The sequence below is a fragment of the Onychomys torridus genome, chromosome 6 (assembly GCF_903995425.1).
Source record: "Onychomys torridus chromosome 6, mOncTor1.1, whole genome shotgun sequence".
NCBI lineage: Eukaryota > Metazoa > Chordata > Mammalia > Rodentia > Cricetidae > Onychomys > Onychomys torridus.
In genome coordinates, this window is record NC_050448.1 from 90,385,895 (window position 1) to 90,394,889 (window position 8,995).

Here is an 8,995-nt window from a genome sequence, read left to right on the forward strand (position 1 = left end):
TGAGGGAAATTTGAAGACAAAGTTTAATTGCCTACAACAATCTTATTTTACTTTAAGGATACTGCAAATCTGCATATATGGAAGGAAATTTATTCTTATGGAAATGAATTTATTCTCATAATGAAAATGCATCCTTAAACCATTGTTATCCTACTGGGTTGTCTCACTGAGCCATGATATGAGGGTCTATGCCTAGTCTTATTGTATTTTGTTATGCAGCATTCCGTTGATATCACTGAGAACTTGTTTTTTTGTTTCTAAAAGGAGAGGGAAGAAGAGTGAATCTGGGAAAGGGGAGTAGGGGGTGGATGGGGACTGGGAAAGAGGAGTGAGGAGAAACTTCAGCCAGAATGTACTGAAAACAAAAGTAAAAATAAAAATAAATAAAAATTTAAAAATAAACAAACAAACAAACAAATAAATAAATATTTCCTTCAGAAGCCTGTGTTTCTATTCATGGTTCCACATGGCGAATATGCTGTATTCTGTGGGTGTATTTTCTTGTGAATTGGCAGGGTTAGTGTCAATTATTTCTGAAAATAACTACCTTTGCACAAACTGCTTCCTTGATTGGTAAACACTGTGATATTCATTAGCTTCTGTAAAGAGAGATTATAGGGCATGCCTTAAAATGGAAATTTTGCTCTCTCATGATATGTGTTCTCATAATATGTAATTCTTGTCAACTTCATGGTAAAGCCTCACATATTGCTTCCCAATAAGACCCCATTGAATCTAGAAAACCACTACTGTAGGTAAATGCAGGAAGGTGCTGCTCATATTTTCACACTCCAGATGAAAACTCCATGATTGTGCAGTTCAACTTGAAACTGGAGAAATTTTTCAAGAAATTCAGTCAGTTTTTTGGCTCAGTTTCTCTGTATCCATATGATCTGTTGAAGGCACAAACTTAAGAGATTCTCCAAGTAGTATTCTTTATAATCTGTTGTACAAGTTCAGTGATAGGGTTTACAACTTCTTCTGAGTGGTCATTGTTAGTTATTTGCAGAGCTCTTACCCTGCAAGGAAATGTCACAAAACACGATGGAATCCACTAACAAGAGTTTATTAAGATAGGAAAGAGAGACAGATGTGACAGGCCTGTGAAAAGACACATGAATAAAAGATGGAGTTGGGAAGATGGTGCTTGGTAATAAAGGCTGGGCCACATCTGCTTACACAGGCCCATGTGGCTATTCCACACATGCAGGTAGATCACATGGTTGCACTGTGCACTTTACATAACCACACAAAGCCACCAGGTCCTGGTCACATTAGATATTTTGAGCTGGAAATGGCTATTTTGACCTGGAAATGGCTAGGCAGAAGTGTCTAGGTCCACTGGGCATGCACAACCATGGGGGCATATTGTGAATCCCTATCAGTCATCCTATGTTCTTCTTTCCTGCCACTCTTAAGCACAAGCTAATTGAAGTCTTCCATGGTTGTTGTGTCCTTATCTTAACTTATTTGTACAATTGAATGCAATTTCAAAGTCAGAGTCTTTGCTGGATCCTTAAAATACTCTAAAATTTCAGGAAGTGATGGTCCCTACAATTCATTAGCTTACTTCTCTGCATCCACACACTCCATGATGTGCATCTTGGCCACTGTCAAGTTCTAGGACCCTGAGAAGAATTTATCATTGTAAAGGCAGTGCCTAGGGGCCTCACTGACCAGGCATGTGAAGGAGGTTAGGGCTCAACACTCTTTTTACTCCTTTACAATCCTTTCTGTTATGTTTCCTTTCATTTGTTTGTTTGGTTTTCTTGTTGTTGTTTTGATACAGGGTTTATCACTGTAGCCTTAGCTGTCCTTGGCTGTCCTTGGCTGTCCTGGAACTTGATTTGTTGATCAGGCTGACCTTGAAATCACAGAGAATCTCCTGCCTCTGCTGCCTGAGTGCTAGGACTAACAGCATACACAACCACTGCCTGGCTGTGACTTTTCTTAATGCAGTTTTAACTTGTGTTTCTTCCATGGGTAGTGAACGCTGATATTTTCTCATGTGCTTCTCAGATATCATTCCTTTGCTTTTTGACAATTGTCTCATCTCTATTAAGACCTACTTTTGTCAAGACAGTACCCATGCTTAACTCCTCTATAAAATGTCATTAATAAACTACATATTACAAAATATAACATGCAGTTATTCTTTCCCTCAGAATCATATAAATGAATTAAACATAATCGTTGCCTTCTGTTGGAATTAGCTTTTTCATTTACTTCTGAATGTTATTCCTCCTGCTTTAGCTGAAGTTTTTCTGGTCCTGCCTGTCCCACAGTCAGGACAAATCTCTTTCACTGCCAGTCAGACCCAACCATGTAAACACACAGAGACTTATATTGCTTACAAACTGTATGGCCACAGCTGGCTTCTTGTTATCTACTTCTTATATCTTAAATTAACCTATTTCTGTTAGTCTATAAGTTGCCATGTGGAGGCATCTCACTTGTCATGGTGGCAGCTGACAGCATCTCTCTGACTCAGCCTTCCACTTCCCAGAATTCTACTCTCCCCTTGTCCTGCCTATACTTCCTGCCTGGCTACTGGCCAATCAGTCTTTTATTTATTAACCAATCAGAGCAACACATTTAACATGCAGAACATCCTGTTTCTTCCTTTGATTTTTATTTATTTATTTTTCTTTCTCATCTATATTTTGTAGGCGAGCCAATTCATTTTATGATTTTAAATGTCACACAAGGATATCATAGAGTATAGCTTAGCGATAATATATTTACCTTGCATATGCAAACCTGAGGTATGCTTGCTAGTATTGAGATAAATAAATATATTTTTAAAATGTACTAAGTACTAATGACTGCTAGATTTATATTCAGCTATTACCATGTCCTTCAATTCTGAGTTTGTATAGAATTCTTCCAGTCTAAAGAATAGCCATATCATGCCCATTAGGAATTACACATTTCCTAACAGGCAAAACAAAAACAATAGTATTTGAGTCCTACTTGAATGTATTACTTGCTTTTGTAAATAGTGCCAGCTCTAAAAGACAACTGCTAAGCAAAATACTGGGAACCATGATTTATCATTCAATCTTTTATTTCCCCATGGTCTTCATGCAACCAATTAAAAATTCTTGTTATCTCTTCCACATTTGAAAAAACTGTCTACTCATTAATGTGCTATATACTATTTCAACATAATTTCATGTTTATGTTTCTGTAATTTCTTCCTGATCCTTGTTTTGCTAGTGTTTTATACTGCACAACAATCAGGCTAATCTCTGCAAATGCAAATCAGATTACATCTTTCCCCACTGAATTTGGCATGAAAATCAGAGTTCAGTTGTGAGGTCAAGGAAGCCACAGGTCTGAGCTCCTGTCTACATCTCTTAGCTCATTTTCCACAGTTTTCCTTTATTCATTGTGGTTCAGCATTAATGGTCTCCTTGGTTCCCTTCAAACTCACCTAGCCTATTACCAAGCTGTGTGAAACAGAAATTAAGTAGACTTCTTTGCACTTAAGCCTGAAATAAAACATTTGCTTGGAAAGACTTTCAGTGAGCAGGCTATCTACAGTGATATTCCATCTTTCTCTGTAGTCCAGAACTATGTATAGCCATCTTAATGTTCAATACTAGGCATCATGCTGCTGTCTATTTTAGTTCATTTTAATTTAAGATTATTTTTAGTATTTCTACAATATGAACCTGAGAAAGCCAGTATTTTCCCAAATTTTCAGCCATAATTTCTAGCAGAATATCTCTCAAAACTTTTGTCTCAAGTTGGAAGTGTTTCTCTCTAGTAGAAAATTTGACTAGTATACATGGCACATTGTGTTTTAAATTATTAGCAATGTAGACTTGACTAATAAACATGTGTTATATGAAACCATGAAATTATTATTTATTGTCTTGCAGAATATTTAAAACTTTGGTTTCTCAAACTATATTCTTGACAATTAACATTTTTGAGAACGTATTTTAGAGTTCCAGATATTTCATTTTACAAACAGATATAAGAATAAATTTTCTCATTCTATAAGCATTACTATAATTTACATCAAACTATAAAATAATTTATCTCTAGGTAATTTTTGCATGTGTGTTTAAATTATTTTATACAGAGATTGAATTTTAGAGTGATATACACTTACTTATATGTAAGTTACTTTTCTTCTATATTCAATGATAATTGCCTTTAATTAGAATATTGTTGAATTTTACATTTTATCATATATGGTGTTTACTTTAAAATATAAACCTACATTAACTTGTAGAAGGTAGCGTAAACTAGTTCACTTCAGTTACATGGTAGAAATTTGTTCTCCTCCACAGCTTATGACCTCTTATCCATGAGCTCTCCACTAGCTTTATAGTACCAGGCATGAGTTCCACTCAATTCAGTGGGCTTTACATCAAATTAGACAGTTGTTGATTGCCCACAAGATACAAGGGCTACTTTTGAACTTTGACGAACATCTTGACAGTCCTGTCATTTTGGGGGTTCTCATGATTTATAGTTGTGTAGGATGGTTGATGATTTTTCTCCCATTTTCACTATGAGTGCTAGTCCTTTGGGAGGAAACTTCCAGGTCAATGCCAGCTTAATTTCTCAAAGTCCATGTGTAGTCTTTAGCTGTAGAGTCTCACATGATGTCTTGTGGGGTAACCAAGAGCTATAACAGTACTCTGGGGTTGTTTAGGAGGTCTCTGACTCTTCTAACAACTTGAATGTGCCTCTCTTCTTTATTCACATAGATAAATTCAGCACTCACCTGTCAAAAGAGCTTCATTTTACAAACCAGTAGGGAGACTCACAACTGCACAAAATGAAGAAAATGAATGAGAGTGGGTGCCTTGCCCCAATAGGACATCTGTAACACAACTCAGGGAGTACCACAAAAGATGTGAAAAAGATTGTAAGTGCGGTATTGTGTTCCCAAAAATATTGTGCAGGTAATAAACTTATCTGGGGTCAGAGAACAGTCAGCAACTAGATACAGAGCCACAAATGGTGGCTAGAAAATGGGAAGGGCAAGCCATAGCAGAAGTTGGGCGGTGGTGGTGCATGCCTTTAATCCCAGCACTTGGGAGTCAGAGCCAGGTGGATCACTGTGAGTTCAAGGCCACAATGGAAACAGCCAGGCATGGTGACACACGCCTTTAATCCCAGGGAATGGAGGCAGAAAGGGAAATTTATATAAGGTGTGAAGACCAGAAACTAGAAGCATTTAGCTAGTTAAGCATTTGTCTGGCTAAGCTTTTATGCTTTGGAGCAGCACAGTTCAGCTGAGATTCATGTGGATGAGGACTCAGAAGCTTGAAGTCTGAGGAAACAAGACCAGCTGAGGAACTGGTGAGGTAAGGAAGCTGTGGCTTGTCCTGTCTCTCTGATTTTCCAGCATTCACCCCAATAACTGGCCTCAGGTTTGATGTCATTAATAAGACCATTTAAGATTCCTGCTACATTGTAAGAGATTAAGACCAGAGAAACTGCCATCAGATAGTTTCTTCTGGTAATTATGGTGATGTTGATCCCATCAAGTCTCAACAGTTATGGCTACCTGTACAGAACCTGCAATGACCACAAAAGCCAACATGCCATCTTGGATGGGGGAATGTTTCAAAAGGCCCCCACCTGGGATAAAAATCTACAGGCCAGCAAGTAGGGGTAATAGATAACACATGATTATTTGTTTGTTTATCTGTTTGTTTTTCAGGGATAAGAGCCCAGTAATAAGTAAAGTGGTGAGGCCTAAACACATGCAAAGAGAAGCAGCACTAATTGAACTCAGTAAATGTGTGTGTGTGTATGTGTGTGTGTGTATATGTGTGTGTGTGTATGTGTGTGTGTGTGTGTGTGTGTGTGTGTGTGTGTGTGTGAGAGAGAGAGAGAGAGAGAGAGAGAGAGAGAGAATTCAAGAGAAGATGGTAGAGGTACATGGTACCTGGGTGGAATTGAAGGGTAAACAGAATACAGAATGCAAACGTTTCAAATAAAGTTTACCCAACTATGAAATCCCCAAGTAAAAAAAGAGAGGGAGGGCTAGAGTGATCAGCACTTAAGAGAATTGGCTGCTCTTTCAGAGGATCCAGGTTTATTTCCCAGAGCCAAGATGGCAGATCACAACCATCTATAACTTCAGTTTCAGGGAATCTGGTGCCCTTTTCTGGACTCAATAGGCACCATGCACACACATGGTTCAAAGACATATATGCAGGATAATCTGCTACACACGTAAAATAAAAATCAGGGAAACTAAAAAGAAAAGATTTAGAAAAGAAACCTGTATTGATGTGGTTGATATATTGTATACCCCAATAAACTTATCTGGGGGTCAGAGAGCAGGACAGCCACTAGATTAGACATAGAGGCCAGAAAATGGTGGCACACATGCCTTTAATCCTAACACTTGGGAGGCAGAGATCTGTCTGGATCTCTGTGAGTTTAAGGCCACATTAGGAATGAAGCCAGGCCTGGTAGCACACACCTTTAATCCTAGCACTTGAGATCTTATGTCTTTGCTTGGGATTTAATCCCACAAAGTGATGGCAGGAAGCAGAAAGATGTACAAGGTGTGAGGACCAGGAACTAAAAGCTTTTAGCAACAGTTCAACTGAGATCCATTCTGATGAGGACTCAGAGGCTTTCAGTCTGAGGAAACAAGATCAGCTGAGCAGTTGGCAAGGTGAGGTTGGCTGTGGCTTGTTAGTTTCTCTGATCTTTCAGATTTCACCCCAATATCTGGCTCTGGGTTTTAGATTTCATTAATATAACATTTAGCAATTTGTGTTACATATTGAGCACACACATGGTTTTAATATTATCTATATATGTACATATATATATAGAGAGAATATATACGTATGTGTGTTGAAAATTATAATTAAGATGAGTATATCAACAACTTCCACAGTTTTTCTTCTATTTCCTGTTACTCCTAGGTTTATAATAATCTCTACATCAAAGCACATCCTCTGTGACATATTTCTTTCAACAGGGCCACACTTCTGAATCCTTTCAGATAGTGCCACACCATGATAACCAAGCTATTTGTCCCTGTGCTTTTTGCAATCTTGGATTCAGCAACTCATGCTCTTGCAGACCCTCCTCTTTCTCGAAAGTTGGACACCTGGAGCTCCACCTGGCCTCAGGTTTGATGTCATTAATAAGACCATTTAAGATTCCTGCTACATTGTAAGAGATTAAGACAAGTTTCTTCTGGTAATTATGGTGATGTTGATCCCATCAAGTCTCAACAGTTATGGCTACCTGTACAGAACCTGCAATGACCACAAAAGCCAACATGCCATCTTGGATGGGGGAATGTTTCAAAAGGCCCCTGGGATAAAAATCTACAGGCCAGCAAGTAGGGGGAATAGATAACACATGATTATTTGTTTGTTTATCTGTTTGTTTTTCAGGGATAAGAGCCCAGTAATAAGTAAAGTGGTCAGGCCTAAACAGATGCAAAGAGAAGCAGCATAATGAAGAGATATATACAACAGAAATATAAAAGCAGTTATATTAGTAATCTTAAAAGAGAGATCAACAACAATCATCCACCAAATATTAACATTAAGCCAGACTTTGTGGCTCACACTTGTAATCTTAGCACGTGAGTGGCTGAAATAAGAGGATCACTGTGATAGTGAGGACAGCCTAGGGAGAGAGGGAGGAAGATAGGGAGGGAGGGATGGAAGGAACTATTGTGCCATGTATCAATCAATCAATTCATATATTAGCTTCATTTCCATGTTAATTCTAATTATGATTGTATAAAATGTCTGTAGTTTATAAACTTAATAAATGCATAGATGAACCCCTTTATTTATTTCTATTCCAATTTTATGGTTATATTCCAATTCTTCCTTCTCAGAGACAATATTCCATATTTATGATTTAAAACATAATGTGATCCAGAGAAAGGAATTTTCCTATGAGACTATGTTTCCTTTAGAATGTCAGAAGCTATGTTCATGAAGTTTTACCAACATGACTCCTAAACATGAGCTGAGAAGGTCTACAGCAACAGGCATGCCAAGGTAGATGGGGAGACCTTTTGGCCTCCTATACAAAGAACTGCAGGCAGCTACAGAAGCCTGAAAGTGGGAAGTGGGGGGAATTTTCCTCCCCAGGGAAGAGCACATTAATTGGTTAACCAATACCAAATGGTTGACCCTGAAAACATACATACAAGTAATGTATGGAACGATGGAATGGGAAGGTTGTAGAATCTCTCTCTCTCTCTCTCTCTCTCTCTCTCTCTCTCTCTCTCTCTCTGTGTGTGTGTCTCTCTCTGTCTCTCTGTCTCTCTGTCTCTCTCTCTATCTCTCTCTCTGTCTCTCTCTATCACACACACACACAAAATGTTTTAATCTTTTAGAGTGAAAATAATGTTATTTTCAAATTAATGTTACTTTCAACGTTTCAAATGGCTAGGACAATAAATGTAGTCACCATATTTCCTTCTAGATTTGTCTCTAATTGAATTATGTGTGATAAAAGTCTTCTGCATGATAATGGTTCTGCTTTGTGCTGAATGAATTTTAATGAAGTGGTCATGGCAGCTCCAATAATTAGGGTTTCTATTGCCTTTGGTTTGTTTGAAAATAGTGTTAGGAAGGAATTTTCAGTACAGCTCTTTGGAATAATAGAGCAAACCAGGAAATGAAATTCCTGTTTTCTCTTAACAATAGAAAATGCCCATTTCAAAATTAATTCTGCATCTTTTGTTCTTGTGAGCATTATCTGTCTCTTGCCCTTTTGGACTGATACTTTCAGTAGTGTGTTGTAACTCCAAATCATCTGCCTTTAGAACCCATCAGGCTTTCCCTTATTGTGCTATACTAGAGGCAAGTAAATTCGACAACATGTTAGAAATCAGACAAAACCAATTGTGTATTTCTTTGCTTGACACAATGTCTTGCTGTGTTTCCTCTGAGGCTGATCTCTAATTTTTAATCATCCCGCTGAGACTGTGAGGGTGCTGGGATTAGAGATGTATACCATGATGTCCAGCTAA

General features: G+C 37.9%; 1 pseudogene; it reads right to left on the bottom strand.

Moving 5' to 3' along the window:
- Positions 1–450: 450 nt before the first annotated feature.
- On the bottom strand, positions 451–1,602 carry LOC118586244 (annotated as a pseudogene).
- Positions 1,603–8,995: the final 7,393 nt, after the last annotated feature.